The sequence below is a fragment of the Kogia breviceps genome, chromosome 19 (genome assembly GCF_026419965.1).
Source record: "Kogia breviceps isolate mKogBre1 chromosome 19, mKogBre1 haplotype 1, whole genome shotgun sequence".
Lineage (NCBI taxonomy): Eukaryota > Metazoa > Chordata > Mammalia > Artiodactyla > Physeteridae > Kogia > Kogia breviceps.
Window position 1 is genome coordinate 42,955,488 of NC_081328.1, and position 17,567 is coordinate 42,973,054.

Here is a 17,567-nt window from a genome sequence, read left to right on the forward strand (position 1 = left end):
TAAATGTTGTTTTTTTTTGTTTTTGTTAAAATTCATGTGAGTTGGCAATTTACTATGTTCATATTTTTAGCTTCCTTATGTTTGGTCATTAATTGTGGTATTATAAACAGCTAAGATTTAAAGCCCTTAACCTTCCCAGACCCAAGTAGAAGCAAAATGTCAACACCCATAAGTTATGAGCAGTCTCCCACAGGAACTGTAATACAAAATACACTTATAATTGAATTAACTCAGGAGAGGATTCTGGGAAGATGACAGTATCAGTAGCATAGATTTTCATTCTCTCTGAATCCTTACGTAGAAACAGAGAGAACAAATGGATAGCAAAACCTAAAACCCATGAACAACATTTACAACAAAACCAAAGTATCCTCACGAATGCCAAAATACAAGTAGGAGGGTACAAACCATCAATAGCCCCAAGATCTGCATGGTATCAGTGTCTGTGTGAGAGAAAGGATAAGGAAGTTGCACCTGGATCTGAGAACAGGAGGACTCCAAAATAGCCAATAGTTATCGACTGAGAAGAGGGCAAGGCAATTTGAGAACATCAGCTGAAACTGGGAGAGGTTTGATCAAAACCAGTATAAAGCCCATGGGAAAAACAGTTTGATGAAGCTGAAGCAGCCTAGCTCCTATGAACTCTCTAAACCAACTGCTTTGCAGGACAGAACCCCAACCAGAAACTACTTGGAGTAGAATAAAAGTTGAACAGGACATGGACAAGAGAGGAGGGAAAGAAAAGCTCCAGACCAAAGCACTGTAATATTATAAAGCAAGTTGCCTTATTTTTTGACAGTCCCCAAAATCAAGAGAGGAAGTTCTGTGAAGTAAGGAAAGGTTTCTTGTAAATTTAAAAAAAAATTTTATTTATTTTTGGCTGTGTTGGGTCTTTGTTACTGCGTGGGGCTTTCTCCAGTTGTGGCAAGCAGGGGCTACTCTTTGTTGCTGTGAACAGGCTTCTCATTGCGGTGGCTTCTCTTGTTGCAAAGCACGGGCTCTAGGCCCACAGGCTTCAGTAGTTGTGGCACGCAGGCTCAGTAGTTGTGGCGCATGGGCTTAGTTGCCCCACGGCATGTGGGATCTTAATTCCCTGACCAGGGGTTGAACCCAGGTCCCCTGCATTGGCAGGTAGATTCTTAACATGCCACCAGGGAAGTCCCCAAGGAAAGCTTTCTTGAACACCACCTTATAACAAAAATTCAGGAAAACTAATTTCACGTTAAAGAAGCAACAGAAAAATATCAAGGCTGCATAGTTTTTATAAAGAAAAAGAAGGGGAGACAAAGCTGAGTAACATCCCTACAGACAATGAAAGCACTCCAGAAAGACATAGCCACAAAACAGATAATGAGAGTTAACCTAGTAGTTCCAAATGAGCTAAAAGACATTAAGAAAATAATAAAAGATATGAAATAACAGAAATAAGAATTTGAAACTCAGAGAAGTGATTGGATTCAGGAAATAATAAGAAATAAAGAAACAATAATTTAAGAAATAAAGAGTATTCTAGAAAGGAAATAAGAGCAAATAAATCGAACAGTAGTGCCTGAAGAGAAATAAGTGAAATAGAAGAAAATATTTTTAAAAAATTTTAGATGAAGAGACAAAAAAGGATTTGAAGGAAAGTGACAGATATTGAAGAGTAACCAAGAAGATCCAAAATATAGATGACAAGAAGATCCAAAATACAGATGACAGAAGTCCCTAAAGAAGAAAACAGGGCTTCCCTGGTGGCACAGTGGTTGAGCGTCTGCCTGCCGATGCAGGCGACACAGGTTTGTGCCCCTGTCCGGGAAGATCCCACATGCCACAGAGCGGATAGGCCTGTGAGCCATGGCCGTTGAGCCTGCGCATCCAGAGCCTGTGCTCCGCAGTGGGAGAGAAAAAAAAAAAAAAAAAAGAAGAAGAAGAAAACAAAAGTAAGGGAACAGAACTAATACTAAAACTATATTTAAGAAAACCTTTCTAGAAAAAAAAAGTTGAAATGACACACTGATAGAACATACCACAAACACAGAATGACAAATTCTAGTAAAATTACTGGATATTTATGCACTCAACATCTATGAACTCAAGAAATATTATGCCCATGAGACTTTCCTGAGAAATATACTGGCAAATGAGCTTCAGACAAACAAAATGACTGGGGAGACATCAACGTAAGGATTGGCAGTGAGCATTAAATACAGTTTCTGGTATAACTAAGACTAAGTGAGGGTTAAAGGAGAGACAGTATGATATATAATGGCTATATGCTCCGACAATGTAGATGTAGTCGAACTATAAAACAGGGAAGCAGAACATTAGTAAAAAAAGTTTAAATGTTTTTATTATCCATAACAGTGGTAGTATTAGTACTAGTAGTATTATTTTGAGATAGTCCTGGGAGACAAAAGTTGTAGTTCATAGTCTGTATTAGTCAGGGTTCTCCAGAGAAACAGAACCAATAGGATGGATGAATAGATATAGATAGATAGATAAATAGATAAAAGAACAGATTTATTTATTTATTTATTTAATTTATTATTATTATTTTTTTTTTTGCGGTACGCGGGCCTCTCACTGTCGTGGCCTCTCCCATTGCAGAGCACAGGCTCCGGACGTGCAGGCTCAGCTGCTATGGCTCACGGGCCCAGCCGCTCCGCGGCATGTGGGATCTTCCCAGGCTGGGGCACGAACCCGTGTCCCCTGCATTGGCAGGTGGACTCTCAACCACTGCACCACCAGGGAAGCCCAAGAACAGATTTATTATAGCAATTCTTTTTTTTTTTTTTGGCTGCGCCGCTTGTGAGATCTTAGTTCCCCAACCAGGGATCAAACCTGTGCCCCCTGCAGTGGAAGTGCAGAGTCCTAACCAAGGAATTCCCAAGATTTATTATAGAAATTGGCTCAAGGAGTTATGGAGGCCAATAAGTCCCATGATCTTCCATCTGCAAGCTGGAGAACCAGGAAAGATGGTGGTATAATTTAGTTCAAGTCTGAAGGCCTGACAACCAGAGGAACTGATGATTAACTCCCAGTCCAAGGCTGAAGGCCTGAGAGTGGGGATCCACTGGTATAAGCCTTGGAATCTGAAGGCCCAAGAACCTGAAGCACCAATGTCTGAGGGCAGGAGAAGATGAACCTTCTGGCTCAAGGAGAGAGAGAGAGAGAGAATTCACCCTCCCTCCACTTTTTTGTTCTATTCAGACCCTCAACAGATTGGATGATGCCTGCCCATTTTGGTGAGGGCAATCTCCATTACCCAGTCTACTGATTCAAATGCTAATGTCTCCAGGAAACACCCTTACAGACACCCCCAGAAATAATGTTTTATCAGCTATTTGGGCACCCCTTAGCCCAGTCAAATTGCCACATAAAATTAACCATTACAGGGTCTGTCAAGGAAAAAGGACTCTGATAAACAATGGTTTTTAAGTAAAAGTCCTGAAAGGTCTATGCCCTTGAATTAGGGCAAGCCAGTCTTACCTGGATAAAGGTGATATGCCTGAAGTGTATCTCACTGCCAGAAGGTGAATTCTTCTTTGGAGGAGAGTACCATCATCCAGAGTCTTAAAATTTTGTACAGTCTAGCATTCCAAAAAAAAAAAAAAAAAAAAAAAATCAATAATGCCAAGAAACAGGACCAAATGACTGAAAATCAAGAGACAAAATAGACCATGGAAGTAAACCTATAGGGGACAAATATACTTGTATTATTTATTTTGTCACAGTTGTAAAAAAAAAAAAATGTAGTTAGTATGTTTAAAGAATTAGATGAAAACATGGAGAATTTCACTATAGAACTGGTATTAATAAAAAAGAATTAATTGTGAATCCTAGAATTAAAAAGTATAATAACTAAATTAAGAATCCAATGGATGGGTTTAACAATATTAGACCTAGCAGCAGAGATTACTGAATGGGAAGATAGAGCAGTACAAAATATCCAGATTGAAGCACAGAGAAAAAAAGTATGGAATATAGAGAAAAGAATGTAAGACACATATGGGACACAATGAAAGATATTATTATGATTGTCACTGGAGTCTCAGAAGGAACAGAGATAAGGAATGCAGAAAGATCACATTTGAAGAGATATTAGCCAAGAATTTCCCCAAACTAACAGAAGACATTAAGGTACAGAATCAATAAACTCTATGAATATGAAGCAGGATTAATACAAGGAAAACCATACTTAGTCAAGCCACTGAAAACTAAATGCTAATATAAAAAAGTTAAAATTAGCCAGAGTGAAAAAATGTACATTATCTTCAAATGAGCTACAGTAAAACTGATAGCTAACTTTTCCAAAATAAATGATGGAAACCAGAAGACAATATGTGGAAAGAATTATAGCAAACTTAGAATCCTAACAAAAAATATTCGTCAAAAATTAAGGTAAAACAGTGACATCTTCATAAAAATAAGAAACTACAGAGTTCACAGTCAGCAGATATACACTAAAATAAATAATATAAAGCATTCTTCAAGTAGAAGTCCAAAGAATCTGAGCTAGAAGCCCAGAAATGCAGGAAGGAACAAACAGCACCAGAAAGAAGATATCTAAATTAGTATTTATTGTTCAAAACAATAATAATAAAGATGTCTTGTGATGTTTTTTATATTTTTAACATCTTTATTGGAGTATAATTGCTTTACAATGGTGTGTTAGTTTCTGCTTTATAACAAAGTGAATCAGCTATACATATACATATATCCCCATATCCCCTCCCTCTTGCATCTCCCTCCCACTCTCCCTATCCCACCCCTCTAGGTGGTCACAAAGCACTGAGCTGATCTCCCTGTGCTATGTGGCTGCTTCCCACTAGCTATCTATTTTACATTTGGTAGTGTGTATATGTCCATGCCACTCTCTCACTTCATCCCAGCTTACCCTTCCCCCTCCCCATGTCCTCAAGTCCATTCTCTACATCTGCATCTTTATTCTTGTCCTGCCCCTACGTTCTTCAGAAACATTTTTTCTTTTTTTAGATTCCATATATATGTGTTAGCATATGGTATTTGTTTTTCTCTTTCTGACTTAATTCACTCTGTATTACAGACTCTAGGTCCTTCCACCTCACTACAAATAACTCAATTTCATTCCTTTTTATGGCTGAGTAATATTCCATTGTATATATGTGCCACATCATCTTTATCCATTCATCTGTTGATGGACACTTAGGTTGCTTCCATTTCCTGGCTATTGTAAATAGAGCTGCAATGAACATTTTGGTACATGACTCTTTTTGAATTATGGTTTTCTCAGGGTATATGCCCAGTAGTGGGATTGCTGGGTCATATGGTAGTTCTGTTTTTAGTTTTTTAAGGAGCCTCCATACTGTTCTCCATAGTGGCTGTTTCAATTTACATTCCCATCAACAGTGCAAGAGGGTTTCCTTTTCTCCACACCCTCTCCAGCAGTTATTGTTTATAGATTTTTTGATGATGGCCATTCTGACTGGTGTGAGGTGATACCTCATTGTAGTTTTGATTTGCATTTCTCTAATGATTAGTGATGTTGAGCATCCTTTCATGTGTTTGTTGGCAACCTGTATATATTCTTTGGAGAAATGTCTACTTAGGTCTTCTGCCCATATTTGGATTGTGTTGTTTGTTTTTTTGATATTGAGTTGCATGAGCTGCTTGTAAATTTTGGAGATTAATCCTGTCAGTTGCTTCATTTGCAAATATTTTCTCCCATCCTGAGGGTTGTCTTTTTGTATTGTTTATGGTTTCCTTTGCTGTGCAAAAGCTTTTAAGTTTCATTAGGTCCCATTTACTTAGTTTTGTTTTTATTTCTATTTCTCTAGGAGGTGGATCAAAAAGGATCTTGCTGTGATTTATGTCATAGAATGTTCTGCCTATGTTTTCCTCTAAGAGTTTTATAGTGTCTGGCCTTACATTTAGGTCTTTAATCCATTTTGAGTTTATTTTTGTGTATGGTGTTAGGGAGTGTTCTAATTTCATTCTTTCACATGTAGCTGTCCAGTTTTCCCAGAACCACTTACTGAAGAGGCTGTCTTTTCTCCATTGTATATTCTTGCCTCCTTTATCAAAGATAAGGTGACCATATGTGTGTGGGTTTATCTCTGGGCTTTCTATCCTGTTCCATTGATCTATATTTCTGTTTTTGTGCCAGTACCATACTGTCTTGATGACCCTAGCTTTGTAATATAGTCTGAAGTCAAGGAGCCTGATTCCCCCAGCTCCATTTTTCTTTCTCAAGATTGCTGTGGCTATTTGGAGTCTTTTGTGTTTCCATACAAATTGTGAAATTTTTTGTTCTAGTTCTGTGAAAAATGCCATTGGTAGTTTGATAGGGATTGCATTGAATCTGTAGATCACTTTGGGTAGTAGAGTCATTTTCACAATGTTGATTCTTCCAATCCAAGAACATGGTATATCTCTCCATCTGTTTGTATCATCTTTAATTTCTTTCATCAGTGTCTTTTTAAAAAAATTTTTTATTTATTTATTTTTGGCTGCGTTGCATCTTCGTTGCTGCGTGCAGGCATTCTCTAGTTGCTGCAAGCAGGGGCTACTCTTCCCTGCGGGGCACAGGCTTCTCACTGCGGTGCATGGGCTTCTTATTGCGGTGGCTTCTCTTGTTGCGGAGCACGGGCTCTAGGCATGTGGGCTTCAGTTATGGCACTCAGGCTCAGTAGTTGTAGCTCACGGGCTCTAGAGTGCAGGCTCAGTAGTTGTGGCGCACAGGCTTAGCTGCTCCGCGGCATGTAAGATCTTCCCAGACCAGGGCTCGAACCCATGTACCCTGCATTGGCAGGCAGATTCTTAACCACTGTGCCACCAGGGAAGCCCCATCAGTGTCTTATAGTTTCCTGCATACAGGTCTTTTGTCTCCTTAGGTAGGTTTATTCCTAGGTACTTTATTCTTTTTGTTGCAATGGTAAATGGGAGTGTTTCCTTAATTTCTCTTTCAGATTTCTCATCATAGTGTATAGGAATGCAAGAGATTTCTGTGCATTAATTTTGTATCTTGCTACTCTACCAAATGCATTGATTAGCTCTAGTAGTTTTCTGGTAGCATCTTTAGGATTCTCTATGTATAGTATCATGTCATCTGCAAACAGTGACAGCTTTACTTCTTTTCCGATTTGGTTTCCTTTTATTTCTTTTTCTTCTCTGATTGCTGTGGCTAAAACTTCCAAAACTATGTTGAATAATAGTGTCTTGTATGTTTAAAAAGGTTTTCTATACCCTTTCATAGAGATAGACCAAACACCGTCAATCAAACATGGCATTTACTTTCTTGTCTCTGGGCCTATTGTCTCACCCTTGCCCATCTTTTGAGGCTAAATTTATACCATAACATCTTCAGAAGAGTTCACTGACTATTCCTTCATTTATATCTCTTCTCACACCCCTCTAACTCATCACCACGTTGTATGGCTCATACATTATTTTGCTTTGTGGTTCTTGGTTTCTCAAACAGAGTGCAAATTTAATGTCCTTCCAAAGTGTCTCCTATACGTTATCTATATAGTATGTGCTCAATAAATGTTTGTTGACTAAATTTGTTGAAGAATAAATTGGTAATGAGTGAGATGACCTTGCTGTTTTCTAGGACAGAACCTTCCATCCATTAGTTAATAAATTGTTATACTGAGATTTGATAAAGGCAATTACTATAAACATACATAAGAAAAGTTTTAATAACTTCTTAGATGAAAGAATCACAAGGGACAGATTAGATGTTCATATTACATCTTTAATCTTTTGAAAATGATTTGATACCTGTTTAATAAAATCTTTCTTGTTATCACTGTCAAATGTATAAGGCTGGTTGGAGTGTATCACAGGTATGGTATTTATTTTATGTCAATGTGAGTCTTTGTACTATTCCTGGATGTTAAGAAATAAAAGGCACAGCTCTTGAACTCTCCAAAAAATGTAAAATTGGACTGGAGGCTAAAGCATACACACAATTTGAGATGAAATCCAAAGAAATATTTTAATAACTGCAAGAAAATATGGTATAGTGTGGAGTAAAGCTGCAATAGATAAGGAAACTAGAAATAATAAATGATCACACTTGGGACGTGATTATTAGGGAAGACGTGAAAAGAGGTATCTTCTGGTTTTGTAGATGGGAATATACTGAAGAGAAAGGGCATAGATTTTTCTAAGCAGGGAGAAGAACACGCAAAGCACAGTGTGAAAATAGTAAGTCATGTTCAGGCAGCTATGTACAGACAGGCTTGAGAAATGGAAGGAATATGTGAGGCTAAAGAGAGGCAAGGGGTAGTTGATAGAAGACATCATATATGTTTATTTTTGAAATAGTGTGGAATTCTACTCTTTCCAATAGAAATAACCTTCACTGTCAACAGCCCAGTCAGACCCCTTAGCTGATACAGTGACGATCCCAGTTCCTAGGCTATTATTTGCAATAATTTCTGCCATATAAGTGTAATGGGGAAAACACACTGCAAAGTGAATTACTTTTATTTATTTATGTCTGTGCTGGGTTTTCATTGCTGTGCACGAGGTTTCTCTAGTTGCGGCGAGTGGGGGCTACTCTTTGTTGTGGTGCGCAGGCTTCTCATTGCAGTGGCTTCTCTTGTGGAGCACAGGCTTTAGGTGCATGGGTTTCAGTAGTTGTGGCACATGGGCTCAGTAGTTGTGGCTCATGGGCTCTAGAGCACAGGGTCAGTAGTTGTGGCGCACGGGCTTAGTTGCTTCGTGGCATGTGGGATCTTCCCGGACCAGAGCTCGAACCCGTGTCCCCTGCATTGGCAGGCAGATTCTTAACCACTGTGCCACCAGGAAGTCCCAAGTGAATTACTTTTGAAATGTATAGCATGCTGACATTTGGAAAATTAGATCTTGAACACAATGCATCCTGATTATTTGAAGTGCGGTGCCATTATGAAAAGATAATTTCAGTCCAATAATTTTAAAAAATCTGCATGTTAAATTAATTTAAAATTCTATCATTTGGCGAGGTTCTTCTCAAAACTTTTGGTCACTATTCAGATGAATAACCGTGGACAGGGATTGTTCCTTGCCTAAACAATCTACGTGGGTCTGAGGAGTCCAGAAATGCCCTCATTCAAACATACTTTAGGCTAGCCCCTGGCAGTGACTGCCAGCCTAGCCCCATTTGTGAAGAATTCTCTTGTGCCCATTCTCTATGTCCCCAAATGTGTCACTGCTAGAGATGACCCTGCTCAGCTGGCTTCCTTTCCATTTTTTGGAAAAAGCACAGCCATGCTCTCTTATGAAGAACAAACAGCTCTTCACTTCTCCATCTCCACTCAGCAAATTCCTCTGGCACCAGTGGTCCATCTTGTCATGAATATACATTTGCTTTGGCCCTTCCTCCTCCTCCAATAAGTTTCTGTGTTGATGGGCTTCCGGGCTGAGCCACAGAAAGTCCTGAATCCAGGAGCACAGCTAGGGAATGAGTTTCACAAAGGGCCTTCTGAGAACTGCCATAAATGTTGCTATTTCAAGGCAGAAGGCTTCCTTGTTTACTGAACATTTCCAATTTGTGTGCTGAATAGAACAATGTGATTAGAGTATGGGAAGATGGACAGAGAGAAAATGAGACCTCACATGAAGATTAGAGAGTAAATCTGGAAATTAACTAGGAATGCTAAAGAGGAATAAGGATATGAATGCAATAGTGGAGGGTCAATAATTTCCACATAAGTGAGATTAGATTGTTATTTTGATCATTAAATTGATCTAAGCATGCATATAACCATGGCTTTACATATAAAATAATAGCTCTTGGTCATGAACTTGTGCTTTGGAGCCAGAGAAACCTGAGTTTGAATCCTGGCTTTATTGCTTACTAGATTAATGACCTTGGTTCTATTATTTAATCTCTCTAAACCTTCATTTATTTCTTTATAAAATGAGAATGCTAATAGTATCTACCTCAGTAGGGTTATTGTGAGGATTAAAAAAGCTAATACTTATAAAGAGCTTAGCACTTTGCCTGTCATGCAGCAAGCACAAAATAAATGTTAGCTTTTATTATTTTTGAAATTTATGTAAGTCTAATTTCTCTAAGGCAAATTGGTTTATATTCACTAGGAGGAATGCCTAATTAAAAGAATCTTATATTGAGTCTTTGGGGGCAGCAAATTATCACTCTCTGACTGATCTTTTTGTATTTTCATTGAGTTGGCTTAAAAGAAGTTGCACCTGTAAATATAAACATGCCTCTGATACCACTGAGCAAGGTTTTTTGTTCTTTTTAGAAAGCTTGGCAAATATTTAACAGTTAATAGAGTTTGCAGTTTCCCCAAAGCAGATTTGGTAAATATCCCTAATACCAAATGCTGATATATATATCATATATATGGTTAGTTCATTTTTATTGCAATACTGCCATTTTATAAATCAGGAAACTGCATCAGAGAGAGATTAAAGTTATTGCCTGCTGGACACATTCACTTAACCATTTTCCAGGTGTCTTCTACCTAAGTATTGTGCAAAACGAAACATATATATATATATATATATATATATATATATATATATATTTTTTTTTTTTTTTTTTTTTTTTTTCCCCGGTATGCGGGCCTCTCCCTGTTGTGGCCTCTCCCGTTGCGGAGCACAGGCTTCTTGCGCGCAGGCTCAGCGGCCATGGCTCACGGGCCCAGCCGCTCCGCGGCATGTGGGATCTTCCCAGACCGGGGCACGAACCCGTGTCCCCCGCATTGGCAGGCAGACTCTCAACCACTGCGCCACCACGGAAGCCCTAAACTTATAATTTAAGCCTACAAATTTCCTCTTTTTATATTTCTTTTCTCAGTTAATGGTACCATTATCCATCCAGTGACCCAAGCAAGAAATCTGTGAGTCATCCCAGACTTCTCCCTCCCCCTCATTTATCATCACACCAAGCTTTGTAGAGTTTTACCTATTAAACATTATTTTGAATCTGACCTCCTCTTCTCCATTCTTACCACCACTGTTTTCATTCAAGCTTCCACCACTTCTCACTCAAACTACTGCAACTGTCTCCTAACTAATCTCTCTGATGCTAGCCATGCTGCCTTCATATCAGCCTTCTACACAGCTGTCAGGATGATGAATCTAAAACACAAAACTGATCATGTCAATCCCCAGCCTAAAAACTTTCAATGGTTCCCTACTGCCTCTGGAACAAAGCCCAGGTTTCTTGGTTTGGCCCTCATGATCCCAAAGCACACCTCTATCTTAGTCCTAACCAAGTTCAACTAAAGTAAAGTATGTATATGATGTTCTCCCCTTTTAGACTTTGGGCTCTTTAAAGGTAGAGACAAAGTCTTTTCACCTTTGTATCTGAGCATCTAGCAGCACCAGTAAAAAACTGTTAAACTCAAATGAGATGGTGATGTTAGGTTTGAAGTCAGGTGGATCAGCTGATACTTTTAAAAGTGATTTTTTTTTTCTTTTTTTTGCGGTACACAGGCCTCTCACTGTTGTGGCCTCTCCCGTTGCGGAGCACAGCCTCAGCGGCCATGGCTCACGGGCCCAGCCGCTCCGCGGCATGTGGGATCTTCCCGGACCGGGACGCGAACCCGTGTCCCCTGCATCGGCAGGTGGACTCTCAACCACTGTGCCACCACGGAAGCCCTAAAAGTGATTTTTATACTTAAAAAATTGAGATATAATTCAGGTACCATGAAATCCACCATTTTAATGTATTATATATATACTATAACATTACTAAAATATATAATACATATTACTATATTCACAGTTGTACAGCCATCATAACTAATTCCATAATACTTTTGTCACCTGAAAAAGAAACTCTTTACCCATTAATGGCCTCTTTCTACTATTCCCTCTTCTTCATCATCAAGAAAGTGAAAAGAATGGGAGAAAATATTTGCAAACCATATATCTGGTAAAGGGCTATTATCCAGAATATATAAAGAACCCTTACAATTTAACAATAAAAAGATAAATAACCCAATTAAAGAATAGGGAAAGGATTTGAACAGCTATTTCTCCAAAGGAAATATACAAATGGCCAATAAGCACATGAAAATATGCTCAACATCATTAGTCATTGGGGAAATGCAAATCAAAACCACAATGAAATACCACTTTATACCCACCAAAATAGCTATAATCAAAAGCATGGACAACATCAAGTGTTGGAAAGGATATGGGTAAATTGGAACCTACATATATTGCTGGTGGGAATGTAAAATGGTGCAGCTGCTTTGGAAAACAGTTTGACAGTTTCTCAAAAAGTTAAAAATGTTACATATATACAGTGGGATATTACTCAGTCATTAAAAAGAATGAAATAATGCCACTTGCAGCAACATGGATGGACCTGGAGATTAGCATACTAAGTGCAGTAAGTCAGACAACGACAAATATATCGCTTATATGAGGAATCTAAAAAAATGATACAAATGAATTTATTTACAAAACAGAAATAGACTCAGACTTAGAGAATGAGCTGATGGTTACTGGGGGGAGGGATAGATTGGGAGTTTGGGATTGACATGTACACACTACTATATTTAAAATAGATAACCAACAAGGACCTACTGTATAGCACAGGGAACTCTGCTCAATATTCTGTAATAAGCTAAATGGGAAAATAATTTGAAAAAGAATTGATACTTGTATAACTGAATCACTTTGCTGTATACCTGAAAGTAACACAACACTGTTAATCAACTATACTCCAATATAAAATAAAAATTCAAAACAAACAAAAAAAGAAATGAAAACCAGAGAACCTCTTCTTCTCCCCAACAAAAGTTAAAAATGGAGTTCCCATATGACCCAGCAATTCTACTCCTAGGTATATACCCAAGAAAACTGAAAATGTATATCCACACAAAAACATGTACATGAATATTCATAATAGCCCCAAAGTGGAAGCAACTCAAATATGCATAAAATGAATTGATAAATAAAATGTGATAGAGCCAAACAATGGAATATTATTCAGCCTCAAAAAGGAATGGAGGGCTTCCCTGGTGGTGCAATGGTTAAGAATCCACCTGCCAATGCAGGGGACACGGGTTCCATCGCTGATCTGGGAAGATCCCACATGCCACAGAGCAACAAAGCCCGTGCGCCACAACTGCTGAGCCTGCACTCTAGAGCCTGTGAGCCACAACTTCTGAGCCCATGAGCCAGAACTACTGAAGCCCCCACACCTAGAGCCCATGCTCTGCAACAAGAGAAGCCACTGCAATGAGAAGCCCACGCACCACAACGAAGAGCAGCCCCCGCTCGCCGCAACTAGAGAAAGCCCATGTGCGGCAACGAAGACCCAACGCAGCCAAAAAATAAAAATAAAAAAAAAATTTTTTTTAAAAGGAATGGAATATTGACACATGCTACAACATAGATGAACCTCAAAAACATTATGCTATGTAAAAGAAGCCACACACAAAAGACAACATATTGAATGATTTCATTTATATGAAATGTCCAGAATAAGCAAATCTATAGAGAAAGAAATGGATTAGTGGTTGCCTAGAGATGGAAGGATTGAGAGGAAATGGGGAGTGACTGCTAACGGGTAAAAGGTTTCTTTTTGGGGTGATGAAATATTCTAAATCTATGGTGGTGATGGTTGCTCAACTCTGTGAATATACTAAAGACCACTGAATTATCCACTTTGAATGATGAATCTGGTGGTATGTGAATTACAACTCAATAAAACACTGCATAAGAAAAAAAGCCCCCCCACCAAAAAAGCAACTTAAATACAAAACTGGCCATTTACACCTAAAAAAGAAAAAGAAAAATGAAAAAGATGGCTAGTCTGTCTTTACTGTTTTAAGAATGGCAGAATCTGATCAGGTTGGCAGGAATTATCACTATGTTAAATTGCTTGGAGCAAGAGAAAAGAAAGGGAATTTAAATGTCCTTTAAATAAGAGATAATACGGGTTAAGGAGGCAGAGGAGGAATTTTACATTTTCAAGTTCACCCCCAAACTCTGGTTTGAACAGTTGTTTCCAATTTGAGCTGCTAAGCCACTCTTGAAAATAGCTATCTAGTCCTGCATATTCTGATTGAGGTCTTGAAAGTGTAACTGAAAAGCACTGGCACAGTTTATCCCAGTCCAGGGCTTGGCTTGCATGCCAAATTTAGCCTTTGGCAACTTCTTTCTGTTGAGAGTCCCTGGGGACTTGTTTGACCTCCTTTTGGAGAGCTGCAAGGGAATTCACTTCTGGACGGTGGCCTGGCAAGCAGGGAGTGGCTCAGCCGGCTGCCTAATCCTCTATTAAATTAATGATAAAGTGTTTCTGGGCACAGTCCACTGGAAGGTCAATTCCCTATATGCAGCGTTTGGACTAGGAGTTTTCCAGATAACCTAAGGTAATTCCCAGCAGTAAATATTATAATCACCTTGAGAGGAAATCTTTCAGAATGTATCATATACATTCCTGCATTTTTGTACTTAGGCTTTTTTTCAACTGATAATAAAGTATTACATGCCACTATGGAAAACTTGCAAAGTATACTACTATTCTCCTTCCCAAGAGTTAACCATTGCTAACAGCTTGGTGTGTATCCTTTCAGACCATTTTAAAAATTTGTTTATAAACATAGATACGCACAGATACACACAACTCACACCCACAGCAGATTTTTTAAAAACTTAAAAAAAACCCACAAATGGGATCATACTCTACCTCTTGGTCTGTCACTTGCTTTTCCACTTAATACAACCTGGAGATCTCTCCATGTCAGTGCATTGTCAGTACATACAGATCTACCTTATTCTTTTCTATGCCTGCACACCATTCCATGGATGGATATACTATAATTTATTTAACCATTCCCTATTGATGCATATTTCCTACATTTTAAATTATTATTTCTAAATATGAACTCGTACATACACAACATCTTTGTGTATATATGAGAAATTTGGGGGATAGATTCCAGGAAGTAGAATTATTTAGATTTTTGATACATCTGGAAATTATTTTTATGAGTTTTTATTCTGAAATAATTTCAAACTCACTGAAAAGTTGCAAGAGTAGCATAATGAACTCCCATAACCTATGTGCCTTGATTCCCCAATTATTATCATTTCATTACATTTGCTTCATCTCTTCTCTCTGTCCCCCACCTTACATATATGTTATATACATGCAGTATTTTTTTCTGAACCATTTGAGACATCTGATCCATTGTGGACATGAAGCCCTTACCTCTAAATACTTCACTGTATATTTCCGAAAAACAAGGGCATGCTCCTATATAACCTTAGCACAAGCATCCAAATTAGAACACAGATATATAAAACGTTGAGTTCACACCAATTCCTCCAATCCAAAATTATACAGTTCATTTTAGGCTTCTCACTTTCCATATTTGCAACTCCCTTCTCCAAAAGAGAAACCTGCTCTCACCATCTTCCTTTATTTTCCCGTTTGCCCAGTAGCCCTGGACATAACAGATCTCCCTGCCATGTCGTTTCCTCTGCCCCACCCCTGTGGCCTGCTGTCTGCTTGGCTTCAGCTCTGCCCATCCTGCCATGCTGGCCTTCAACCTTGCTCTTCAGGCCTTGACCCTGACCAGGCCAGTTTCTGGGAAGGGGAAGTTAATTAATTAATTTTTGAATGGTGTGATGTAAGAGATATATCTTTTTTTTTTAATGGATAACCAATTGTCCTGACATCTATTTTCAATTATTTGAAATGCTCCCACATATATTTGTGTCAGTAGTTGATGATCTATTCTCTTTCATTAATCTATTTTTAAATTTGTGATCCAATATCACACTTTAATCACTGTGATTATATATTTTGATATCTGGTAGGAAGAGGCCCCTCATTATACCTAAAAAAAAATCTAAGTATGTACTCTTCCAGATGAATTTTAGAATTAGCATGTCAATTTTGTTAAAAATCCTATTATAATTTTGATTGGAATTACATTGAATTTGTAAATTATTTGGGCAAAATGGCTTCTTTACAATATCATGAGTCTTCCCATCAGGGAACATGGTATGCACTTTCGTTTATGCAGTTTTTATCTTCCTTCATTGAATATTTGTAGTTTTCTTTGTGTGGGTATTGCATATATAGATTTTTTCCTAAGTTTAAAATTTTTTTTGGTGGCCATCATTAATGAGAACTTTTCATCTTCTTTCTATGTATTCTGCACATTGTAGAGATTATGTTGCATATACAATTCTGTATCCTGTATTTTTTAAAATAAATTAATTTAATTTATTTATTTAGTTTTGGCTGCGTTGGGTCTTCGTTGCTGCGCGCGGGCTTTCTCTAGTTGCGGTGAGCAGGGACTACTCTTCATTGTGGTGTGTGGGCTTCTCATTGTGGTGGCTTCTTTTGTTGCAGAGCTCGGGCTCCAGAGCGCAGGCTCAGTAGCTGTGTTGCACAGGCTTAGTTGCTCCGCGGCATGTGGGATCTTCCCTGACCAGGGCTTCAAATGCTTGGATTTATTTATTTATTTATCTCTCTGTCTCTATTTATTTATTTATTTATGGCTGTGTTGGGTCTTCATTTCTGTGCGAGGGCTTTCTCTAGTTGTGGCAAGCGGGGGCCACTCTTCAATGCGGTGCGCGGGCCTCTCACTATCATGTCCTCTCTTGTTGTGGAGCACAGGCTCCAGACGCGTAGGCTCAGTAGTTGTGGCTCATGGGCCTAGTTGCTCCGCAGCATGTGGGATCTTCCCAGACCAGGGCTTGAACCCATGTTCCCTGCATTAGCAGGCAGATTCTCAACCACTGGGCCACCAGGGAAGCCTGGCAGGAGGATTCTTAACCACTGCGCCACCAGGGAAGCCCTGTATCCTGTTCTTTAACTTAAAATTATGTCATACAAATTTCCTGACTACCAAAATATGATTTTTATGGTTGCATAATTGTCCATCAAATTTTTATGTACCATATTTTACTTAACCATTCTTTAAGGTTGGTAAATTGGATTGCTTCCAATTTTTAAAATGCTAAATACTGCCATGATGAACATCTTTGTGCATAAATTTTTGTTCTATTTTGGATTGTTCCTTAAAATATATTCCTATTAGTGATATTCTCTATCTTATGCATAATACAGATATCACCTGAAAGGTCCTGGATAACACAAAATCAGGGTAGGGTGAAAATATCTTCAGACTTGTTTAAAGTTTTAATATTTTGTTCTCATTCATTTTACCTACTTATAAACCGGTCCTGACTTCTTCCCATCATTTAGCCACTTTTTGGACATGATTAGAAAGTAACAAAATGGGGAACGAACAAACAGTAGTGTCATAACATGAGCTGATGCAGTGAGAATCTGCATGGGGACAAAAGCCATGCAAGACTGACCATTGAAGGCCATTATCTCCTTGAACCGGCAACCTCTGGCCTTGCACACTTATTTTGCGGTGTTCATTTACACACTTGACTTCTTTGCATTTCTCAACGTGATATGAAATCTCTCATATCTTGGGGACTTGGCAGTCCAGCGGTTAAGACTCCGTGCTTTCAATGCAGAGGGCACAGGTTCGATCCCTGATTGGGGAACTAAGATCCCACATGCCGTGTTGCCAAAAAAATAAAATAAAATCTCTCATATCTTCAAAATTTCATTATGTGCCTTATGGAACTACTTA

The 17,567-nt window shown here is 38.5% G+C and overlaps 1 long non-coding RNA gene across 1 annotated transcript in view; it reads right to left on the reverse strand.

Annotated features, from left to right (window-relative positions):
- The window catches only part of LOC136793283 (uncharacterized), a 99,379-nt gene that overhangs the window by 71,444 nt on the left and 10,368 nt on the right, over positions 1-17,567 (reverse strand). The window contains exon 2 of the long non-coding RNA XR_010838368.1: positions 3,472-3,572. This is a non-coding gene — a long non-coding RNA (uncharacterized lncRNA). The remainder of the gene's footprint in view (positions 1-3,471; positions 3,573-17,567) is intronic.